The sequence below is a fragment of the Leguminivora glycinivorella genome, chromosome 15, assembly GCF_023078275.1.
Source record: "Leguminivora glycinivorella isolate SPB_JAAS2020 chromosome 15, LegGlyc_1.1, whole genome shotgun sequence".
In the NCBI taxonomy this organism is placed as follows: domain Eukaryota; kingdom Metazoa; phylum Arthropoda; class Insecta; order Lepidoptera; family Tortricidae; genus Leguminivora; species Leguminivora glycinivorella.
In genome coordinates, this window is record NC_062985.1 from 15,320,601 (window position 1) to 15,347,375 (window position 26,775).

The following is a 26,775-nucleotide window of genomic DNA, read 5'->3' on the forward strand; positions in this document are numbered from 1 at the left end:
GAGTACAATATAATAAAATGCGCATCTCTGGACTGTAACTAGACTAAATAGCTACATTTTATGCTAGCATGCATTGACACACAATACATATTAGTTGGCATTGATTAGTAATTTGAAGAGCATTTTGTGAAAAGAGTGCACAGCCGCTCTCTCTCAGTCATGAGAATATGACCAAGAACAACAACTACAACTACTTAGACGATGTTGGTCTTTATTTCATATAATGTGAAAAACCAAGTGATTTACTACACTGAGAGAAATTTGCATTGTGAATTTAACAAGTTCGATTTGTTGCGGTTTATCCGTTTGAATCAGCCAAACGTACCTATGTTTAAAACAATATGTGTTGTTTTTATAAAATCCACTTGTTGATTCAAATATATTGCCGATTCAAATGACAAGTAGCTTGTTGTTTGAACCAAAGAGCACGTAGGCGCTATGTTAACCAAAAAACTTGAGAGAAGTTGAACTACACTGAGAGAAAATACAACCAGTTTTCGTGTTCGTTCAGAACACGAAAACTGGTTGTTTTTATAAAATCCACTTGTTGATTCAAATATATTGCCGATTCAAATGACAAGTAGCTTGTTGTTTGAACCAAAGAGCACGTAGGCGCTATGTTAACCAAAAAACTTGAGAGAAGTTGAACTACTCTGAGAGAAAATATAACCAGTTTTCGTGTTCGTTCAGAACACGAAAACTGGTTGTATTTTTTCTCAGTGTAATATTGATATGAAACCTCATATAACATGCCTAGGCTCTTGTAGCCATAGGAATAACACTCCAAATCTAGTTGCAAATGCAGTGGCTGAAATTTCCGTCGCACAAAGGAGTCGTCCTAAGGGAACATTCCTGGTTTGTGAGACGCGGCTATGATGGTATCTAACCTAGTTTTTCTGTTTCAAATGGCTCTACAGGCAACTTACTTACAGCCTGGTTAACCAAAAGTTATTGAACGATAATTTGTCTGTATATTCTGTGGGAAAGGGTAGTTTCCTCTAGAAATTAATACATATAATCACGCCCGGATTCCACAAAAGGTTAGGCAGAGCACAAGAAACTATTAAGAGAGTGAGAAACTATCGAGTAGCATCACTCTTAGTAACCATGGGGTTGAAAGAAAACGAAATTGTGACATAGCAGTGACAGGTCGCCAGCCTCTCGCCCACGTCACAATTTAACCCATATCCCACAGTCGACTTTTACAACACCCACAAGAAGAAAGGGGGTGGTGAAAATCTTAACCTGTCACCACACGGGACATAATAATAACCTTCGATATTCCTCTGAATGAACGTCGTAAAGTTGCGGCGAACGTCATCTCACAGCGGCAACATAGCATGTCTCCGCCAACAAACTGTTTTTACAGTTTGGCGGGCACTTTAATAAATGTAGCCAGGTTATTTTTTCTGAATAAATGATTTATTTATTATTTTATTATAACCACAGACCAACCCCTATAGACATCCATTACAAGACGACTGGCGGTCACCAGCCTTACTTGTATTTGCCATGATATAAGCGCGGGCGCTCGCCGTGCCCGATCAGCAGTGTTGCCAGATCTACTGATTTAGCAGTAGATCTACCTGATTTTGAAAAAATCTACTGATCTACTGCTTTTTTTGTAATTTTTCAAGAAATCTACCTGCTTTTTTCCAATTCGATATTTTTTAGTATAAACAATTGGATTGGCTTCAAATTTTTACTATAGACGGTCCAACAACTTTGTCAAGGCGCGAAATTAAAATTTTCTATGGGTCAACTTTCATCCCTTCATTTCTTAAAGTTGCTGCCTTTTTCTAGTGACAGAAATCGCTTGACAGACTTTATATCTGTGATTGTTCGTAATGTACTGGTAGCTTATTGGGATTAGCAATAGCGATCTAGGCGGGTGCAGGAAGTTTGATGTTTGTATTCTAACTGGTTTTATATGTGTTCATATAAAATAATGGTACATGCTGTGTAGGTATATCCATCTGAGTAGGATAGTGATACGAAGCCTGTACGCCCTTTTCACGGCGAGGGATGTATAGTGCTTTTCTCAAACTTGCAATGAAATTAAGAAAAAAATATCTCTTGATAGTTTTGATAAAACTGGGCAAAAAGAAAACTTTTCTAATTCCGCGCCAATTTTTTTTTTTACTCTGAGGTAACTTATTAAACGGTGACATTCAGGTGCATTTGTACAATTAATATTTTTTTTGTGATTACTCAATGTCATGGTGTAGTGTCAGCATTTGACGTTTAGAAACAAATGGAGGGTGCTTTACAGGCTTTCGTGTGAACTGTACTATGAAATATCATCTTCACTCAGCTCACCTCACTCTCAAGTTTGAGAAAATGTTCTTATTTGTGCAACTGCCCCATCGATACTGAATAGGAATGGAATCAATTGAATGCATCCTATACCTTATAAAACAAAGTCCCCCTTCGCGTCTGTCTATGTGTGTTTGCGATAAATTCAAAAACTACTGAACGGATTTTCATGCAGTTTTCACCTATGAATAAGTGATTCTTGGGGAAGGTTTAAGCATATAATTTGTTGAGATTTTGTTTGATATATGACGATATTTGCTAAACAAGTCGGACAAAATCCCACAGGCTGAGAGCCTTAAATAATCGATAACGCTGCCCAAACCGTTTCAGCTATATCAATGAGCTGTATAACGAAATAGTGTATCTCTCATAGGTTTACATAAAAGTCCGCGAAAACATTTATGCCTATTTTTTACGGATAACTTACTATGTATAACCATTTGTAATCCCCCATGCGTAGCTGAGGCGGGCCGCTTTTGTCGAATAAGTTTATCTTCGTAAAAATTGTATGGGATAAGTTTTTTCTTGATGTGTGGCTTTTCGATTCGGTTTTTTTTTTCATACACACATAAGAAAGAAAAAAGTTTGTCAAAAATGACCTTTGTATGTTTTTTCCAAAACCTATAAACGCAAATCTTCATGAATTTGAAATCGCGAGAAGTCTAAAAGAGTTCTAGGACCGTTTTCGTGTAACAGCATAATTTTTCTTTCATTCTTCTTATCAATATTTGTAGTCTACTGCTTTTTCTCCCGATCTACTGGTTTTTTATTCATTTTTCTACTGTATACTTCAGATTCCGTCTGGCAACACTGCCGATCAGTAACGACCAAGTAACCGACCCGAAAGCAGCTCGTATTTTTCGCAATAAAAAAATTGAAAAAGGGTATTTTGATGCCTTAAAGATGTCCACCTGTAGTGTGAAATGGTGTGGAAAGGTAACAAGAAGTTCAAATTTAAAAACGGACGGTATTACATTCCACAAATAAGTCATATTTATAATTTATTCAGAGCCGGCATATGTCAACTTACACTGGCCACTTACGCGACAGTAGAGGGACAGTCATACTTCTGTCCCTTTTCATCTGGCGCGACTGCCTGTCGTCCTTGAAACGACCAATCGCAGCGCGCTAAACACATTCCCCTCCCGCTCCTCGCGCCCCAAGCACTGGTGATTTGTAGCACGCACAAAATTTACAAGATTGGCACTCTATAGGAGGTTCTCTGTGATTATAACAAAATCGACATCGACAATTCGACACAGGAACAGCTACAGCGCCTGTAGCTACCATCAGGGTACGTAGCCGAATGGCACAAACGCTCACGAAACGAAACGCTCATAGATATATATCTCTATCGCTCTTGCGTATTGGCGCGACAGAGTCAGACTACCTTTCGCGGCGTTTCGTTTTCGTTTCGCGTCGCAGAAATGCCGTTCGGCTACGGCACCTGAACTTCTCTACGATGAGATTTTGACATTTTAGTAGTACGTTACGCGATAGTGTAAACGTCATGGAAATTTACATCCATCGTACGTATAGAATGTAGTGAAAGTGCCCCCAAACGATTACTTACTAAGAACCAAAAAAAATCGTATTTTTTTTTTCATTCCACATCCCTGAAAACAACACACTTTGGTGATTTCCAATACTGAATCCAGTTTTACAGGTAAAATCACGTAAAATCACGTTTCCTCCCGCGGACGCTCCGACTGTGGAATGAGCTCCCTGCCGAGGTATTTCTGATGAACTATACTAGCTTACAGTATGGGGTTCTTCAAAAAAGAAGTGTAGAAGTTTCTAATGGGTCGGCAACGCGCATTTGACACCCCTTGAGTTGCAAGCGTCCATAGGTTACGGTGACCGCTTTCCATCAGGCGGACCGTTTGCCACCGACGTGGTTATAAAAAAAAATGAAATCAACGACGACGCTTGTAAGAAATCCAATACAAAACACAGCACTGCAAACGTCAATAACCAGCGGTCATCACAAGGAAAACATGAAATTCGCCGCTGCGGCTATTACAATCTCCACTTATCGTCCCGATAGTGAGACGGGAGCGAGCGAGTTTTCACGAAGATTGAACGTGGCCGGCTCGCAGTTTAGATTAGAAAAGTTCGCGGCAAGCGGGCCCGCGACAAATTGCTTTACTAATACAACAGATTTCGGACTTTGCGCGGCAAAAAGCGTGGGTAATGTTGATTTTTCAACTTTCAATCGTTTACGAGATTGCAGCTAAAATTCAATTGAGATTGTCTGGTTATTAGTTTATTTCTATTTAAAAGTTTTTATAAACGATGTTTCACGAGACATCCGAAAGTTTTAAAGTAGAGGTATATTTCTACTCACATTTAAATACTTGTTGTAAGTGAAATTCAGTAGGATAAAAATTCACGCTTTTTTGAAGAGGATGATTTTCTATAAACTGAAATAGATACCATTGACTCATTGAATCTGAATCATTGACCTCGAAAAGGCATACGACCGCGTACCCCGAGAGGTTTTGTGGTGGGCTCTGAAAGAGAAATGCGTGCCTGGGAAGTATGTAGAGCTAATACGGTCAATGTACAGTCGATGTTGTACACGCGTCCGGTCAGCTGCCGGCACCACCGACAGGTTCAGTGTCGCGGTGGGCTTGCACCAGGGATCGGCTCTAAGTCCTTACCTCTTCCTGCTTATTATGGACGCTTTGTCGTCGGACATACAGGAGGAGGTACCCTGGTGTATGCTTTTCGCTGATGACATTGTGCTTGTTGGTGAAGACGGGCTCGAGGTACAGAGCAGACTCGAGAAGTGGCGGCAAAAACTAGAGAATGTTGGCCTGAAGATCAGTAGATCAAAAACAGAACATATGTTTTGTGATTTCGGCGGTCTCTCTGGTTTTGCTGCCATAGAACTCGATGGTATTTTATTGCCAGTCTGCTCCGACTTTAAGTACCTTGGTTCGCTCGTACAGTGTGATGGCGATATCGACCGCGACGTGAAAAACCGTATTAGCACGGGGTGGATGAAATGGCGACAGGTCACGGGAACCATTTGTGACGCCCGGATGCCTCTTCGACTGAAGGGCAAAATTTATAAATCAGTCATCAGACCTGTCGTCATGTATGGATCAGAGTGTTGGGCCCTAAAGGTGACGGATGAAAAGAGATTGCACGTAGCAGAGATGAGAATGTTAAGATGGATGTGTGGCGTGACAAGAATGGATAAAATAAAGAATGAGTATATCAGAGGAAGCCTGAAAGTAGCACCGATTGTTGAAAAAGTAAGAGCGAATCGACTAGCATGGTATGGACATGTAATGCGGAGGGATGAAAGGCATGTGACGAGAAAGGTATTACGAATGAATGTGGAAGGTGGTGGAAGTAACGGGAGGGGAAGACCGAAGAAGAGGTGGATGGACTGTGTGAGACATGATATGGAACTAAAACAAGTTAATGATGAGATGACGAGTGACAGAGATGTATGGAAGAGAAAGACATGCTGCGCCGACCCCAAGTGACTGGGATAAGGGCAGGAGAATGATGATGACTCATTGAATCTGACACTATTGTCATTATGTATTCACATTTAATATTGTTCACGCTTATAATATTGTTTCCCTTCATATCAATAATACCTTTTGAACGCGTGTCACTATATTATAATCAGACATAATTATATTTTAAAAGTAGGAATTCTAGGTAAATTAAAACGAAATTCTTTCGCTTGGCCCGAATCGTACCTAATCGAGTCTCGAAATTCGAAACATGTATATCTTGAAAAGTTTTAAATCACTAGTGTTTCGGAAACTGTTGTCGGTACGTCTGGAATGCTGCCAGGTACTATCGATTAGAGGGCGCCAATGCAACTCGATTTGTCTTTAAAATTCAACTGTACATTCTGATTTATTACTCGACGCTCAATCGTTTCCGTTAGATAATGGAGTTATTATTTGGTGTGATTCGTGGTTATGGTGCACGTTACCTTGCCCCAAATCCATATTATTATGGAGTCACAAAACAGCACGTTTTCTTCGACATTATAGGAATAATTCCGTTAAGAGGAAATACCAGCTGAGCCCTTTCTAAGGAAGCGGCTCTTAAAATTATGCATTAATGGCAAACTTAGGAGAAAGACCGTGCGTAAAAAATAAAAAAATACAGATTCGTCCTCGACATTTTCCTCCTCCGAAACTTAACCAATCGTTACGAACTTCTGGAAACAGAATTAGAAAGAAATTATCAATGTCTGAGCAATTTGATTTTTGTGTTCATGGATGATTTTGCTGTTACTAGTCTGTTTGTTTTTGACCGTAACCTTAGTTCTTGTAAAAAAACAAAAACTTGCAGACACACATAAATGAACCAAAATCCCAAGAAAATGTCGAAGACGGTTGTATGGAAAAATACTAATAAAAATAAAAAAAAATAAAAATCATTTATTCATGTACCAAAAATAGCAGTTATGAACAGGCCATAAACTATATTAACACAAAATAGGCTTCACCATGTCCGTGCCTGAACTAGGGAGATCCTGTATCTCAGGCAGAAAAAATAACTTACAAACTAAAACAGGGAAATTTTCAACTAATTCAACTAATTCAAAAAAAAAAATCAACTAAACAATAAATAAATTACATTACAGATTTATAAATAGAGTACTTAGGTTACCTACTTAAAACTATCATAATTCTAAAAGTACAGCAAAAAAAGATGGTAAGCCATATGTAATACTTATTGCTTATTAGCATTTTGATGAGTCAACAGTTGTACTTTATCGCATCAGCGTAAGGATACATAGGTAGGTGATATTGAAAATGTATCTAAATCGCTGATTCTAGTTGTATTCATTGATCTGTTATAAATTAAGCTAAAGAATAAATAAAATATAAATATAACCTAGTATGTATACCTTGTGTGTAAAGTCAAGAAGCGATCTTAATATTTCCTCTCAAATAGAATAGGAATTTCTAAATTTACATAGCTATTCGTACATTCAGTTTGCGGCTAAAGAAAATTTAATCAAGGCGAGAAAAGTAGCCAAAGGACTGGGCACGTGGCTCTTAGGAAGACCAGTTGGCGGGGTTAGATCACGTACAATAGTTTAGCCTCATTGATAAAATAACGCCACAATTACTATTCCGCTGAATTCCTTTACGAGAGTCTTTGGAATTTATCTTTCGATAGTATATTTAGAGGAATGTGTGCAGTGTGTAGGTAATTAATATTTTTCAGTAAGTACATATCTTGTCGGCAGGGTTAGCACATTATTGGCGCGAGAGTATGTTGGAAAACATTGTATATTGGAAAACGTCGTACGATACAAGTGCGAAGAGGGAATTCGTATCTCGTGTCGATTCAAAACACTCCCTTCGGTAGTAATTTTGACCCAAAACGCGATTGACCTACTGATCGCGGTATCGTAAAGCATTGGTTAAATAGTTAGTACAGTAATAGTAAATCCATCAATTTATTCAATCAATCAATCAATATCGTTTATAACTACATATATATATAAAAAAAAGGTAGGAAGGATACCTAAAGGAACCCGTTCTGGGCCATGCCGGGTCCAAAGGTCCCCATCACGCTAGCAGCGTTACCCCGCTGTATGGCGATGGAGACCTGTTGGACAAGCCATGACTCAGAACGGGGATCTTTTTTTTTTCTCCCTGAGGCGCTTTCCGATCTCTCGGAAGAGTTCACGCGCCTCCCTTCCCAGTAATAAGATACTGTATAGTCTACAATAATAATAAAGTTTTTATTAAAACCGAAATAAATTACACATATGAAAGAAAAAGTGACCAAAAAAAAGTTACACGGGGGGCAAGAACCATATCGTTCTGCCCTAGGGGTGGACAGAGGGCGCTACGAGTCCTTGTATAGATTACTCATATGAGAGATAATTTCGACCTCGACAGCTGTGACCTGGGTGGCCGAGCGGATTAAGAGGCATTTCCCGCGATTGGAAAGTACGCTGGTTCGATTCCAGCCTCAGGCACCAGAGGACTTGGTCACTTTTTCTTTCATATGTGTAATTTATTTCGGTTTTAATTTATATACATAGTAGTGTGACTACTTTAAGACAGCACAAGTTGAAATATTTTCAATAGATTATAATTTAACTTGTGTTCATTAGAATAAAGTTTTTCTTTTAAGTATAAAGTATTTTCTAAGTTTACCGCGAAAAAGGGCTCTGCAGAGCCTTTTTAACCGCAGCCTCGCGGCGAGTTACGCAATTCATTTCAATTTCTCAGTAACGAGATAATAGACCGCTACAGAAAATACGCATCCATTTTCATTGTGCCCGAACTACTTATCTACTCGATTACCCCTTGACCATTCTTATTGTAACAAGAACAACTAGGAATTGCACAACGTTTTGTTTTCAACCCAGTCGGATCCGGACCCTTGTGCACTTATAGGCAATAGTTATTTGTTATACAAGGGGGCAAAGTTGTATTTTAACGCCGAGTGTGGAATTGCAAAACGAGTAAATGAAAGGATAACGTGCCTACTACCCTATATCGTATATATGTGGAGACTACCCTATATCGTCAGAAAAGATACGAGTTACGCGATTGAGCGCGCTTCTACGTCAATATAATTGTAGGCATTTAGCGTTGCGCTGTCGGAATTTCAACTTAATAGTATTGTAGCGCGAGTCGTTATTTCTTTAGACGGGCTGTTGGAGTGGGCTTTCTGTACTTGTACTAATATGTATTCTGTGATCTCGGTCAATACAAGTCATAGATTTGTGCATCAAAGCGGTTTGTTAACCCTCGACGCAAAAACGACGGGGTGTTTTAAATTTTACGTGTCTGTCTGACTGTCTGTGTGTGTGTGTGTGTCCGCGGCATCATAGCTCTCAAACGGGTGAACCGATTTAGATGTAGTTTTATTGTTTGAAAGCTGAATTAGTCAGGAGTGTTCTTAGCCATGTTTCATGAAAATCGGTTCAACAAAGGGCAAGAATCCAAACACGATTCGCGGTAGACCCTCCACAATGTGCTACTAGCGCCTTTTGCGCAGAGTTTTGTTTAATATCCCCTATTCAAACTGAAGATTAGGTACCTACTGTCTGTTGTTTCACCAAGCTGTTCAAATGCGGACTTAGGACGGACTCCCAAAGAGATTATTTCGTATATTTTCCTGGTGTCCCGACGGGTAGGAATTAATCACCCTTATTTATAAGCCAAGTTGAAGAACAGAGATTATGTGGGCCTTGACAATTTGGTCATTTGTATGGGGAAACATTGAAAAGGATGTGTTTTTTTTTTATAAATTGATAAAACGTATTTTTATGTAATTAACACACACTCTTGATTTATGACTATAACCACGCCGTCGTGAAAATTGTAAAACCATTTTAATCTAATGTTTATAATGAATGTTGGTATTATTTTGAAAACATTACGATTATATTAATAAAGCATACTATTCAAAATGAAAGACTTAAGTGAAAAACTGCAAAAACAATTTGAACAACATCAAAGTAGGTTTGAAGCCTTGTACTTAAGTAAAAGTTGGACGTGGTTATGAAACTTAAAGTGTAATCGAGAGCTCGTCAATATAAAGAGCTCCCAAATTACAAGGCACGCGAAGAGCTATTGGCGTAACACGGCGTTTACGTATTTCCATCAAACTTCGGGATAACTGCCAATCTAGCCGAAGTGACAATGGTTGACAGTACGTGACTATTAAAACGCAGTCTGTCTCTGTCGTGCCAGTACAGAAGAGCGATATGGAAAGCTAGCTACGAAGGGTAAGCGATAACGTTGGCTAGGTACTTTGAGTTCTCCACACGCGAACTGAAACGTTTCCTATTATTTCACAAATGTCATCAGAATATCAAACACCCATTCGTGTGATCAGCACGTTCAGGGTAAAAACGCCTCTCAGATATTGTTATAACGAATGTAATCGCGTGTCGATAATGGGAGCGCTCTCGGCAGGCTGCAAAAGTGTCATTTGAATATCTTACCGAGTTGAACGTTCAAGAAAACCATTATAAGGTCTCCGGCTTAAGAAAGATTCCAATGGGTCTCAGGGTCTAAGTAATTCTGGTTGTCAAGAGCTCTCGGCTTGTTTGTGCTTGGTGAGTGAAAACAATAACCTCGGCAGAAGTGCGATGCGAGAAGTTGTGAGGAGCGAGTGTTTTTCACAGTCTCATTATGTAACGATTCGCATTCGGGGCCAGGCAGCCCCCAGTAAGGGAAAGGTTGGAGGGTATCACCCTCTAGAAACGTCCTACTTGATCGTGCTTTTACGAAGTTCGTAAACGATATTGATTTTCTCGCCTTTTAGTCTGAAAATACCTTTGAGTATGCTTGTCTGTCTCGATGACAGAAACCTTTTAAACACTTCAGCTCCATCCCTAATATTTGTTGATGTACGGGAGTACGTGAAAGAGAAGAAAATGTATTATTTGGAAAGTGGTGCCTTGTAACTTGTTACATTGTTACGAACTACAATATCTGTCTAAGAAATAACTTCAGCGACTTAGTTTTATTTATATCAAAATGTACGGAGTGGACAAGTGAAAGAACGCTAAAGAATTTTAATAGGGTGTATTGGGAACCATGTTTAGAGACTTTAAATCATAATAAAAGATTTTGGTACGGTAGTTTGACTTCTTTTCAGAAAAGAGCATATAAAAAAATTACGGCTCTGTGTAATATGCTTTATCGACTAGTTGTGTTTTAAATATTAGTCGCTATTGCACAAAACCAACACAAAACATGTTAAGGAAAAACAACAACAAATACCTAATAACGTTCAATCTATCCATTCCCTTAATAAAAAACAAAAATAAGGAAGGAATCATTATCAAATACCTAGCAGAACGTACACTAACCTAACCACAAAATTAAACATACATACATACAACATACATACAATCACGCCTGTATCCCATAAAGGGGTAGGCAGAACACATGAAACTACTAAAGCTTCAGTGCCACTCTTGGCAAATAAGGGGTTGAAAGAAAACGAAACTGTGACATAAAATTTAAATTTTCTGTGTGATTAAAATTTTGAAAAACCCCCGACCGCGACACAGTGGACCAATTTTCATGAAACATGGCTAAGAACACCCCCGACTTACTCCGCCTTCAGGCAAAAAAAAACTAAATCTAAATCGGTTCATCCGTTCGGGAGATACGATGCATCAGACAGACACAGACACAGACAGACAGACAAACACACAGACAGACAGACACGTCAAACTCATAACACCCCGTCGTTTTTGCGTCAGGGGTTAAAAAACAAAAATAACACAGCTGTACTAATTAGTTCTAAAACAGCTCTTATTTGTTTTCTAAACAACGGCTAAAATATAGTTACAACACTAAAGAGTAAAGACTCATTTTAAGTTTATCAAACCGTAAAAACTCCGAGATTGTGGCTACAGAAGGCACTGATTAAGCAACTTTTTTCATTTCTTGTTGGCAACGTTGCATGAACGTGATTTGGGCTATCCGCTGACAGGGGTCGAGTGGCCGAAACGACTTAGCTTAGTTTGAAGCGAAAGGCTTCATTTAGTAAAGCCAGACTGTTGTATATTCCCTTTTGGAAGTATTTGTGGAGAGTCCACCTTGGTAATTCCAGAGTAAGTACTTAGATGAAAAAACTTGTGTTGCTGCGGTTGTTTAACTATTTGCAAAGCTCCTTCTTCAGACTAGTATGTAATTCTGTACCTTTAAACGAGCAATTCTTGTATATTTATTTATTTATTTATATACAACCTGTTTTTATTGAATTCCGTTAACTTTAAAGGATGGTTCTTTAGATCAAATACAATTAATTTATCTAAGAAACTAGCGTCTTAACTCTTACGGTTATCGAGTTATTAAAAAAATTAAAATAATTACTGAACACGTGTGCGACAGCCTTTACCACTTCCCAATGTTATTTGTTTTGACATGTGCCGTCAATCACTTGACACTAACTTGAATATTGTTCCTAAGGGTCTCTCACACTAACCAATTCATTTATTATGCATGAAAACAATGTTTTTTTTTTACGAATTTAACTAAAAGTGTTATACAGGTTGGTTCCTGATAACGAACCTTACGACATGTCGAATTTAACGGAAAACAAAAAAAAACACGGTGTATATACCGACGATCTTGGAAACCGCTCTAACGATTTCGCTGAAATTTGTTGTGGGGTTTTCGGGGGTGAAAAATCGATCTAGCGTAGCCTTAGATCCCGGAAAACGCTAATTTTCGAGTTTTCACGCGTTTTTCTTTCGCTTTAGTAAACGTAAAATATGGTCGTTAATTTCGCCGACCGCGCATCGGCTCCGCGTAGTGTAGTTTTTTCCTAATGTAAAGATATAAAACCCTCCACCCACATTTTTCTATTAAATCCTCGCAGCAGGTGTGAAGAGGAACTAATTTTAAAGCGCTCGCCATTGACATTTGAACCATTTGGCTAGAATTATGGCCCTTTCTTACCCTAAACGTTCGCCCGATTTATCTCAACAAATTCCCAATGATTTCTAGATATTGAAAGTGGGATGAAATACTCAGATTGCCGTTTTACAATGGAATTGAGTTCGAGAAAACTCAATTTATGGGATCCGTTAGGAAAAGGGAAAATGAACGCAACTTTTATTAAGAGAGATATTTAGTTAGAATGATAGGTATCCATTTTTCACAGATAATTATCATGACGAGAAAGCTTATAATTTTGAAAGTAGAAAAATTACCGAAGTGGAACTCACGGTATCAAAATATATTGTTAATTTTTGAAAAGAGTATTTTTCTAGAACGTAGAACTGGTATGATGTTTGTTTTATGCTTGAAAAAGCCTAGAACGAATTTTGTTTACTTTAAATCTGTCAACTCAACGTAAATGAAAAACCTTTACTCCGGTATTTTTCCAATATTTGCCAAAAAAAGAAGATACCTACAAACAACGGGCATATACTGTTTTCGTATGCCCAGTAGAAGAGATTTTTTTCAAATCCATACTAATTTTATAAATGTAGAAGGATTTACTGTAAACGAATTTAGTTGAAGTTGGTACAGTTATAGTTTGATTCCCAGATTCCCATTAAGGACGACATAGGAAAGAATCTGGAAATCATCCGTTAAAAGTGTAATAGTAATCTCAATTCAGCAGTTGATAATTGCAGCGCCAGCGCCTGATAGTCGATGTGCTGAAATTGATATACTTATTGCTTTTAATTTTTATCAGGCGTTATATAATCTGTTTCTAAAATAAGGAAGTTTTCACAATACAGAAAATTAATACAAAAGGAAGAGCTACCCAAATTACTAAAAGCTTAGTGTACCTACTTCATAATTTAGTATGTTTTGCCAAAAACATGACGTCACTAAGACAATACCAATAAATGTCGTGTGTACATATATTTGCAATGTTGGTCTGTAAAGATGTTTTTCGAACTGCAGATTCAAGGACTTTGCTTCGTTAACACTGATTGCCCTTTTGCATTCTCGCCGAGCGAACGTGTGAGGTAACACGTATTAAAAGAATTTGGAAAATAAAATTAATTTTATTTCCTGGATCGTCGATATTCTCCAACCTTATCATTTTTATTCATTCATAACATATATAAACTCCTGCCTGTATTCCCAAAAGAGGTAGGTCGATACGAGTAAGCAGGGCACATGGAACTCCTCAAGTTTCAGTGCCGTTTTGATACGGACTATTATATAGTAGGTAATGTACTTTGTGACAAACTTCCAACTCGTCGAAAAATAGAAGGCCGGTCGTGCTCAGGTATACCTTAGCATTAACAAGGATTATTTATAGGTACTTATAGGATTTACACACTTCATACTAAGAATCGTACCTCGATTTCTTAACGCTACCTGTTAATACTATCATAACTACACTGATGATGCCTACCACTTTTCTTTTTTTTTTTTTAATGTGTATTGACATGATATCATGATTTTAAAATAAAGAAATATGCCATTTGTGCTTATAAGAAATAAAAACATGCAAATATATTTGCGGAAAATATGATTTTGGCCACTTTCAGGCTGCGAAACAGCGCCACCTAGATTTAACTAAGCCTAAAAGGCCATATATTTCTGGGGTACGCCTTTTTGTATGGGCTTTGTCAGTCCAGTATTAAATCGTTCTTGGCATTAGTGACATGTGCGCATCCAAATTTTTTTTAATGCATGTTAATTATAAGATGTAATGTTTTGAAAAGAAGTGGCCCGCCGAGTTTCTTGCCGGTCCCATAGTGGATACCCCCCTCCAACTGAGGGGGGACTGAAATCTTCTCGAGGCTGAGGCGTAGGGTTAGAGCCGGCGTAGCTTTATTTGACGTTCATAAGCGCATTGTAATATGCCTACTTGGAAAAATAAATATTTCATTTCATTTCATTTCAAACAATTCAGTGATGTTAGACTGTACTCGTAGGTAGGTACCTTTGACCCAATTCTCATACAAGTTTCTACATACGTCCGTGCCCACACTCAATTAATCCAGTTAGACACATCCTTGTGCTCCAATCCCGAATTATCACATTTGGGTAAACACAGAAGGCCGGTCCTCAAATATTTGCCAACAGCAAATTAAGCTTTAAACTTATTTGCCGGATCTCGACGCGGGATGTAATCATTCACTCATTGTTTCAATTCGATTGTAGATTTTATTGACTGATTCGATTACACGTATTTGAATTTGTTTTAACCTAATGAAGAATCGATTAGAGAGTATTGGTAGTCCACTGTGCGGTTGTGATGAGGTTGCTTAGAAACCAAAACAATTAGCCATTAGCCAATTTATTACCAATAATGTTTTAGATAAACCCCACTGAGATTCAATAGCCGGTGTTAAAGCCGGTTGAAATTAACCGACAGGCAAAAATATGTCTAACCAGGGGGCCGATTTTTGAGTCTCACTGTCACTAAAATACCGGTTGAAAACGGTGAATTGCCTATTATTTTCAGTGACAATTTTCTGAATTCGAACGCCGTGAGACTCAAAAATCGGCCCCCAGGCCCCGTAGCCGAATGGCATTTCTCCGACGCGAAACGAAAACGAAACGCCGCGTAAGGTAGTCTTGCTCTGTCGCGCCAATACGAAAGAGCAATAGAGATAGATATCTACTAGCGTTTCATTTCGTGAGCGTTTCTTGAGTATTTGTGCCATTCGGCTACGTGCCCAGGCAACTTTCTAAACAAAAAACACTAATTTAAATGCAGAAATCGGACAGTGGGGCGTCATTTGTTTGACGTTTTCGGAATAATGAACCTCATGTTGTTGAGAATGACGCCTAGTTGTCCGATCTCCGTTTATATGTGAAAAGACTTCTACGCCCAAAATCACACAAACTAGCGTACATTAGACAGTTTAGACACGGGCTATTGCATATTTCGATATTTCGAACAAATAGCAATATTTAGAATAGAATAGAATAGAATAAACGTTTATTCGTGAACACAGGCAAGACAAAATACAAATAATAACAACAAGACAGAAAGGAATGAAGGATATTTCGATACGAGCACCCGCTCTGTGTGTCTCTCTGTTTGTGTGTGTGTCTGTCTGTGGCATCATAGCTCCCGGACGGATGAACCGATTTACTTAGATTTACTTTTTTTTTGCTTGAAAGCTAAATTAGTCCGGAGCGTTCTTAGCTATGTTTCATGAAAATCGGTCCACTATGTCGTGGTCGGGGTTTTTTCAATTTTTTTTTGTGGTTAGCTGGGTGTAATAACACCCAAAATCATGTGAAATCATCACCAAATTCACCAAGCATCACACACAAACTAGTTACACAAACATTAGTCACGGATTATTGCAGCGAACAAATAGCAATAACTCGATGCGAGCACCCCACCGAGACTCGTACGTTACCCGCCGCGCGAAACGTTGCCGGTGAATTATAAGAACACGAGATTAATTTGTTACTGACGTTCTGGAACATTCTGGAACGTTTTTACAAGCTTTCATTTTATTTACGGGTTTGTTTTATGCGTGGAAATTTCTAGGGATTTATTTTGTGGAATAGTTTTTGAAAGTGCGAGACGAGTTGGATATCAAGTCCTAATATTTTTAACCCCCGACGCGAAACGACGGGGTGTTATAAGCTTGACGTGTCTGTCCGTCTGTTTGTCTGTCTGTCTGTCTGTCTGTCTGTCTGTCCGTCCGTCCGTCCGTCCGTCCGTCCGTCCGTCCGTCCGTCCGTCCGTCCGTCCGTCCGTCTGTCTGTCTGTCTGTCTGTCTGTTTGTGTGTGTGTCTGTGTGTGGCATCGTAGGTCCCGAGCGGATGAACCGATTTAGATTTACTTTTTTTTTGTCTGAAAGCTGAGTTAGTCGGGAGTGTTCTTAACCATGTTTCATGAGAATCGGTCTAACTACTATGTCGCGGTCGGGGGTTTTTTCAAAATTTTAATTTTGTGATTAGGTTATTATAAAACTCTAAAAGTGGCACTTATACCATGATTCTACTCATTAAACCTAACTGCGGTAGTCTGAAATATAAGACATTACGTTATTCAATTTATCTCGCCGAAGCTCGTACAGTTAGCTGCAAAATTCGATGTAGAAATTATGAAATAATTAATTGATAAATTCGGCATTCACTTTTGCAGCTCGCTGTACCTGTCGACAACATGAACAGTTGAACACGCTTTATACTATAAAATAGGTGACTTAAGAGTGCAGGACGTGGAAAATCATTAAAACATACGTAGGGTTGTCCCTATACATTATTTATTATAATTATTATTCAATGCGTTAGTAACGATACGGTACGCCTATAGTTGTAATGCTTGTAATGGCTGCTCAGCCTATTTGAACGCCGCGCGCCGTCGTATCACATACTCGTTTCGTCTGAGAGCACATCTGCGATTCTAAATTCAAATACTTAGGTCATATGTGAATGTTGCCTGTCATCGACTTAAATAATATTAAAAGTTTAATCTCTCAAATACAGTATTTTATGCAACTGGTGGTTAAAAGAGGTCAAAAAAGGTGAGTGGCGTGGGTAACAATTTGAGGCGAAGCCGAAAATTTTTAATAAAGACGCCACGAGCATTTTTTGACTCAGTTAAACACCGTTGCATACAATACTTTTTCTACGACCAAGCACTTATTTTGAAAGAAAATTATAAATCAACAAATACCTACTTTCAGTCATCTTAGTTATCTAGTGGACCGCCTACCATTTTGAATATGCAGTTTGAGTGCAAACATGAAAATAAAACTGTCTATGGTATGGTTCTTTGAAGCCTGGCCACTAAGACGAATCGAGCCGAGTTGAATCGAGTTCTCATACATTTGAATGCGATTCGACGCGTCGCCAATGAACGCAGCAGAAAACGAAGGAGTCTCGACTCTGCGAATTGGTTTGTTAAGTTGGTAGCAATGTATTTACTGAACTGTAACAGCTATATCGTGCTACTTCTACTAAATATTTTCAGGGTATAGACTAGATAGACTTGTCCTGACATCTTTTATGTAGGGTTTTTAAGTTCTATGCACGACCTTGTAACTCACGAATAACAGTACGGGAGTAGAAAAAAACCTTTACAATACTTACCTATTTACTAAAAAATGCATTACACGAACCGCCAAGAACTTCCTAAAACTAAAAACATTCTAGAACACTTGTCGCCCGACCTATTAGAAACTATAACCCGACCTTATATATCGAACTGCTTGAGATTCAGCGCCGCGAGCGGAATTATAATTAACCGCAGTGCTTCAGTTTACAAACGTCTTAAGTCTTCTTAAGCTTTGGTGTAAATTAGTTTTTTAGATTTCGAGTTAAAAGGGAAGTCGGTAAGAGTTTCTCGAACGGCTATTGTTTTTAATGAACCCGTAACTTTTGGACTGACCGCGGAACGAACATCACCTGCAGCCGATTTGAGGAGAAAATTAAATTACCGATGCGTTGATCTCAATGTCTGAAGTTGTGAAGTTTTCCATTTAGAATTTACCTGAACTGTGGCTTTATTGAGAGTGTTGCCCTGTTCCGTTATCAACATAAATTTGCTAGAAGAGATAAAGAACTTTACGTTTTATTAAATCCTATACATAGGTATATCATTCGTATACAGACTATGTGTGCGCAATCCAAAATGTTTCTTATATAAAATGTTAGGGTTAGACTAGTCAAAATGAAACAAACAATTTTTCACAAGATTTCAGACTGCCTATAGCAAAAGTTGCTTAGTATGGCCTAGTCCTCCTATCAGTCCAGTTGCTAAGTTGATATTGCCCTGGTGAAACTTAATAGATAAGTTAATTATTATTATTTGACGACCGGTCTGGCGCAGTCGGTAGTGACCCTGCCTGCTGCGCCGCGGTCCCGGGTTCGAATCCCGGTAAGGGCATTTATTTGTGTGATGAGATATTTGTTCCTGAGTCATGGGTGTTTTCTATGTATATAAGTATTTATATATTATATTATATCGTTGTCTGAGTACCCACAACACAAGCCTTCTTCAGCTTACCGTGGGCCTCAGTCAATCTGTGTAAGAATGTCCTATAATATATATATATATATATATATATATATATATATATATATATAATATTATGTATTATGTATAAACAACATATATACCATTATTTTTCAACATAATAACACAGGTATTTTTTAAACACACTCACGGGTCGAACGCGATAAAATAACATTTTTACTTATGCGTGTCGTGTGTACAAAACGCGAGAACTTAAAGTAGTAACACAGTTAGTCTTAACACAAATAAAGAAAACGTTATTTCATATTTTTAAAACTCTCTCTTCTTATTGTTAAAGCAATCGTAAGTCTAGACGTTTATATTACATTCCTAATGAATTTATTTAATATCTTCGTTTGAACTTGTTTTCAGAGGATGAAACAATATTTAACTTCAAGCAAAGACATATGTAACTCCGTATAGACGGATAAAATCTAAGAAAAAAAACGTACTTCAAATCCATAGAGAAAAAGGTACGGTGGCCTAGATGGTGTTACACCTTTGGGGAACAACGCTCGGCTAGATGGCGCTAATATTATTATTTCACATTTTCACACATATCAAGCTAACGATATGGGGCAAATTGTCAAAACTAACGTTCAAAAGTTTTAAGCCTGTGTCGAGAGATGGCAGTCTATGCACTGTGATTACACATTTTACTTTTGACAGTAACTCTCTATAATACTCAATCCTCTTTGACTTCAAGCCTAAGAAGTCAGTTAAGTACCTACTTTGTATTTATATTGTTCTATTTTATGGATAGTTTTCTTTTTCTATTTAATTATATCTCTTAGCTAAAAGTAGACCATTTAAGGTGTCTTTTCTAGGTTGAAATACGTAATTAAAAATATTACAAACTTACTGTTTGACAAAGACTGTCTCCATTTTCTCCACTTTTTATTAACTATTGCTGAAACCCGCCAGTCTGTTGACTGAAGAACTGTTCTACTAATGACTAATTAAAACAGACCGATTGTTCCGCGAATCGAAAGCCAATTTTGGCCACGTAATGAGTTCCCCAGTCCTCTTTCACAGCACAAAATGAGAAAAATGATCAAAGCACACATTACATATTTATAAGAAAATGGCTGATTTCGGTATGAAACTTATTTCAACAGAAGGCTAAAGTAATCTCGGAGTCTGAAATGGATCTGCATTGCAAATATTTCCAATTTTATTAAGAAAGTGCAGCCGCGGAGTGAATTTAATCCAGTGATCCGCGATCCGTCGGCAACACGTTGGACTCGCCGACTAATGTATTGGGGTTCTGTGACGTGCCGAAAGAATATCGGACGAGAACGGAAGGAATATGAATGGATTCCGTATCGTTTGATTTATGTAATAGTTAATTTTAGCTTGTCCAAGCTCCTAACTAAGACCACAAAAATACGTACCGTCCTACGGCCAATACTCATGTACGGTTGCGAGATTTGGACACTGACTCTTAAGGAGGAAAACAAGTTACTGGTGGCAGAAAGGAAAGTGCTAAGGAAGATCTTGGGCCCTGTGAGGAGAGCGGATGATCGTGGCGCGAAAAGGGCCTACCTAGGTTTCTCAGTAGGACGTAGGCCAAGTGAGCGACTTATCGTTGGACTGCATGATCTGCAAGCAGACAACTAGAGGGACATCGCTAAGGATCGAGATAATTGGCGTAAACTCGTGCCGGAGCCCAAGACTCATTTTGGGTCGCTGCGCCAATAAGAAAGTAAACTAGTATATTTTAGCTTAGTATTACCATAAATTAAATAAAACAAGATCGTATTACCATCCCATACATTAAAATGCGACCGCGCTTACACTCCACCACACATAGATGGCGCCACAAAAAAAATGTCTTGTAGCTTTCGATTATACTTGTAGATGGCGTTAAGTGTCACTTTTGACATATATTTACGGCTCGGAATTGACACTTAATGCCAATCTACAAATAATCGGTGGCAACAAGGCATTTTTTTTGTGGCGCCATCTATGTGTGGTGGAGTGTAAGCGCGTTCGTAGGCGGTCGCATTTTAATGTATGGGATGGTATGATCTTGTTATATTTAATTTATGGTATTACTATAATCTAAGCCTAGTGGCAGCTTGCAGTAGGTAGTGCAGTGGTAGATTGCAGACGTTCCTGCTGATCAAATGTAAAACTTTAGTGTTACTACTTAGTACCTGAGTACGACACAATCACTTACGCTTCGTAAACGTACACTTCGGCTGACATGATGCCGCTCATTTCTATGGAACAGCCAAAGGTTTTCCGCAATTTCAGCGTTGGTTTCATAGTAAAAGTTGTTTATGATGACCTTAAACGTCACTATGTAAAGTTTAGCTAATACCTACTTACAAAATCTTCCTGTATTTCATGTATCTCAAATAACTAACGTCATTTTACCATTTAAATTAGCTAGTTGGGTTACCACGAGTAGTCGAGTACGGAGCAGCAAACGTCTTGTTTGAGAAGAAGCTGTGGGTTTTCACTTGGCCGAGCAAAACAGCTCCGTTTGGCCGAGCAAACAGCTGCGTATGTACATTAGGTACGTTCAGCAAGGCAAGCACAAGATGGCGACAGTATGATGAAATAGACTACCTATCCCACTCTAATTAATACAGTGAGAAAAGGACGGGTAGTTTATCTCATGGCGAGATACTGTCTCGCCTATAAAGTGCCCCTGCAGTCCTACACTCGTAGTCGTAAGCTTACCAATGACGATCTTGCAACTCATTTGAGATACACGGTTGACAAAACCAGACCAGGAATACGGACCTAATGTTTTAGTAGGTAAATAACGTGATAATTTAGAAGTCTTGAACTCGGTTGAACAAGCTTGTAAACTGTATCTAATAAAGAGGTAGGCAGAGCAGATGAAGCTACTCTGTTTCAGTGCCCACTTTCGGCAAATAGGGGGTTGAAAGAAAACGAAACTGTGACATTACTGTGACAGGTTGCCAGCCTCTCGCCTACGCCTCAATTTAAAGCCAGGCCCCGTAGCCGAATGGCATTTCTCCGACGCCAAACGAAAGCGATACGCCGCTGGCTCTGTCGCGCCAATACGCAAGCGCGATAGAGATAGATATCTACTAGCGCTTCGTTTCGTGAGCGTTTCGTGAGCGATTGTGCCATTCGGCTAGCCACCCTGGCCAGAAATAGATGACTACGCGCCATCTTGCGGAATTTCATTAGAACTATTTTTAACCCCCGATGCAAAAACGAAGGGGTGTTATAAGTTTGACGTGTCTGTCTGTCTGTACGTCTGTCTGTCTGTCTGTATGTTTGTCTGTCTGTCTGTGTGTGTGTCTGTCTGTGGCATCGTAGCTCACGAACGGAAGAACCGATTTAGATTTAGTTTTTTTTGTCTGAAAGCTGAGTTAGTCGGGAGTGTTCTTAGCCATGTTTCATGAAAATCGGTCCACTATGTCGCAGTCGGGGATTTTTCAAAATTGTAATTTTGTGGTTAGGTTATCTTCATACTAAACTGAATTGTCACCCCATACATTCTGTTGAATAACAGCGCCTTACAATAGTCATATATATCTGGTCAGGCTTTAACCCATAACCCACAGCCCCACAGTCGAAGTCTACGACACTCACGGGAAGAAAGGAGGTGGTGAAATTCTTAATCTGTCACCACGTGGGAAACTATAATATAGTGTAAACTGTATCTATAGGTACATAAGTGAAAAGGAAAACCAGGAAACGACAGTACGGCTTCAATTCAATTCAATGATTTATTCATAAAATTTACATTTTATACGTCAACTTACACTTTAAATAGGTACAAATATGTTATTCGATTATGCTTAGAGATTATTACAATTTAGGTATAAATACTATTTACAAAAAGAAGTCCTCAATAGAGTACAGTGCATCTCCACTCAGTCTTGTTTTCATTTGTCGTACATTTGAAGCAAAACTTTATTTCTTCTACAAATATCTATATTTCATTAAAGTACTCATTTTAGAATAATCGCCGTAACTCTCAAGTAAACCTAACTTATTTAATTAATACAGTGTCTGTAGGGTTATCGAGTGTCAGGATAGTTTAACATTTTTAAGTCGCCAATTTATTAGGCTGAACAAATGTTCATATCTCAACAAAGTTACGCGGTTAGGCGGTTAGACCCAATAGTTTGGGCCATCAGTCTTGGGCTTCCCAGTATTATTATTCCCATTCCTTGACGAGTTTTTGTTTTCCCTGCCGGTTTCCTGGAAAGTCTGTAGTAAGAGAGAAAAGTGTATGTTACCCTCAGTACATATTTGCGACGTTTGAGGTTGTCTCCTTAGCCTACGGACTACCGCAACTCCAGAAGTGGTTCATGCGCGTTTCAGATAAAACAATAGTATTTTTTTGCCTATTTTAGATCTCTCATAACTGCGGATTTTTATTACGGATTAATATTGGAATCTTTCGCTTGCTCGGGTATCAATATTGGCACGTGCGGTTAAACAACAACTTTTGGCCCCTTGTAAAGCAAATAACTATTATTTGTAATTCAATGGTGCATCCAATACGTAAGCCGACAATATTTATAATTAAATTTACGATAATCAAAATCATTACTTGGAAATCGTTAATTAAACCCAGATTGGACTAATGCTTTGTTTTCAATTGTTACAATCTTATACTTTTAAACGAGCAATTCTTGTATATTTATTTATTTATTTATTTATTTACACTGACGATCTCGGAAACCGCTCTAACGATTTCGCTGAAATTTGTTATGTGGGGGTTTTTGGGGGTGAAAAATCGGTCTAACTTATCCTTAGGTCCCGGAAAACGCGAATTTTCGAGTTTTCATGCGTTTTTCTTCGCGCGCCATCTCGTGTGCAGTAGTTGTACTGTTAAGACAGAATTCTTTCGGTCGATGTAAGTACTATTTATTGCAAACACTAGATGGCGACACAGGTCAAGGCTAAAACGAATAGAAAAATACACTATTTGAGTTTTTGTGGCGAAATGCGCGCCATCTCGTGTGGAGTAGTTGTGTTGTTAAGGCTGAGAATTCTTTCGCTCGATGTAGGTACTATTCATTTTTGAACTAGATGGCGACACATGTCAAGGATACGAAACAGAACCGAGCGAAGCTCGGTCGCCCAGATATTATTATTAAACCTAAAACGATTGGTTTCGTTGAACTGGATTAAACATTAATTTGTTTACGCGATTAGGTTTATCATCAACTAGCTTTTGCCCGCGGCTTCGCCCGTGTACTAAAAATTCTTTATTCAAACATATACAACAAATGAAATTTTCATTTGGATCCGTAGGCAATGCAGACATTTGTGTGTGATTATTTCGATTACACATACATGTTACTATTGTTTTTAAAGAAATGCTTGCAATGATTGTACAAATACAAGCCTGCTCCACCGTAGACCGCATCATCACTTACCTGATCGTGGTCACTTACCTGATCTGTGATCGTGGTCAAACGTCTACCTATCCATACTAAAACAAAAAAAACCGGCCAAGTGCGAGTCGGACTCGCGCACCGAGGGTTCCGTACAAACCTGCATTTGATATGAATTTCAACTTGATAGCTCTACGCGTTCATGAGGAAAAAAGTAATAAGTTTATATTTATTAAAAAATATATATTTTGTAATATAACTAAAAATTTAAGGTTTTCGGAATTTTTCCTTTATGTGTGCTATAAATCGTTGCTTCATGCCAAATTTCAAGATTCTAGGTCGACTGGAAGTACCCTTTAGGTTTTGATTCCCTTGCGAGTACTTGCGAGTTTCAAAATATGCAGCTTAAATTGCTGTTTCTTTTGATTGCGTTGACATAGAAGTTTGATTTTGTTACAGCTTAAAGGTATTATAGACCTAAGTATTTGGTATGAATTTCAATTTAATACCTCTACGCGTTTATGAGGAAATGGGTAGTAAGGTTAAAATTATTAAAAAAAAATATATTATGTGATGTAACTAAAAATTTATGGTTTTCGTAATTTTTCCTTTATCTATGCTATAAGACGTTGCTTCGTACCAAATTTCAAGATTCTGAGTTCACGGGAAGCACCCTGTAGGTTTTGATTCCCTTGCAAGTGTCGAAAATTTGCGGCATAAACGGCTGAATCTTTTGATTGCGTTGGCTTAGAAGTTTGATTTTTTCACAGCTTCAAGGGACAGTAGACCTGAGTAATTGATATAAATTTCAGCTTCATACCTCCACGCGTTCCTGAGAAAAAGGGTCTTGACAGACGGACGGACGGACAGACGGACAACAAAGTGATCCTATAAGGGTTCCGTTTTTTCCTTTTGAGGTACGGAACCCTAAAAAAAAGTTACACAGCGACCACAGCGTAGGTAGTAGGTATAGGTATGTATTCTATATATTTTAGTTATTAATAATTACACTATTCTAGACCTTCTACATCTCTAATTAATTGTATAGAGTTAACTTTAGTTAGAACTTAGAATTACTATTATATACTATGCCCGTGTGGTGACGGGTTAAGAATTTCACCACCCCCTTTCTTCCCGTGGGTGTCGTAGAAGGTGACTGTGGGATATGGGTTAAATTGTGGCGTAGGCGAGAGGCTGGCAACCTGTCACTGCAATGTCACAGTTTCGTTTTCTTTCAACCCCTTATTTGCCAAGAGTGGCACTGAAACCTGAGTAGTTTCATGTGCTCTGCCTACCCCTTCATGGGACACAGGCGTGATTGTATGTATGTATGTAATTGTAATTTCAATTCAATTTTAAATATTTTCTAAATACCTATTTACATGTGACGTGTAAAAGTACCCCTGTGGCCTATTTGCTGAATAAATTATTTTGATTTTGATTTTTGATTAATTTGGTAAGTACTATCCCAATACTATACTATCTACACATTAGTTCACATTTTTAACGCCCGATGCAAAAACGACGGGGTGTTATAAGTTTGACATGTCTGTCTGTCTGTTTGTCTGTCTGTCTGTCTGTCTGTCTGTCTGTCTGTCTGTCTGTCTGTGGCATCGTAGCTCCCGAACGAATGAACCTATTTAGATTTAGTTCTCTTTTTTTGTCTGAAAGCTGAGTTAGTCGGGAGTGTTCTTAGCCATGTATCTTGAAAATCGGTCTACTATGTAGCGGTACTTTCAAAATTTTAGTTTGTGGTTAGGTTATTATTTTAGATTATAATATAATGTCGATGCCTTGCAGGCGTACTAAGATCCCAATAGATAGCAGATTATGAATTTGATCTGGATTTGTCGTATTATTTTAACTTTGACGACCGGTCTGGCCTATCGCGTAGTGACCCTGTCTGCTAAGCCGCGGTCCCGGGTTCGAATCAAGGGCATTTATTTGTGTGATATGCTCAGATATTTATTCCTGAGTCAAGGATGTTTTCTATATTTATACAGAGTGGGACCTGTAACAAAGGCGAAGAACTGAACTGTAGTTTATTCTCCATATACTGATCAACATTTGTTCAGTGACTTTTAAAAATTATGAAGTCTTTAAATTTTTAATTTTTCATACAAAATAAATATTAGCTTCAATGTACGCCATTATTGTTGTCATTGACGTTGTCTGTCACACTTTAGACTTAACAGAATTCGCAATACATTACCTCTTAGAAAAAACTTTCAAGGGTGATAAAAATCAAAATACATGTTATTTTTAAAAGTCGCCGAACAAATGTTGATCAGTATAAGGAGAATAGCCTAGAGTTCAATTCTTCGCCTTTGTTACAGGCCCCACTCTGTATATGCATGTATTTATCTATATAAGTAAGTACATCGTCGCCTAACACCCATAGTACAAGCTATGCTTAGTTTGGGGCTAGGTTGATCTGTGTAAGGTGTCCCCCTTTATTTATTTATTTATTATGTTTTAAATGTCTTGATCTTATACAATACAACAGTGACGTCAGCCAACGTTGTACCAAAGACATATGTAACTCCATATAGACAGATAGTCTAAGAAAAAAACGTACCTCAAAACCATACAGAAAAGATGGTGACCTTGATAGCGATACACCTTCGGGGGACGCTCGGCTAGATGGCGCTAATATTACTCTTTGACATTTGAACACATATCA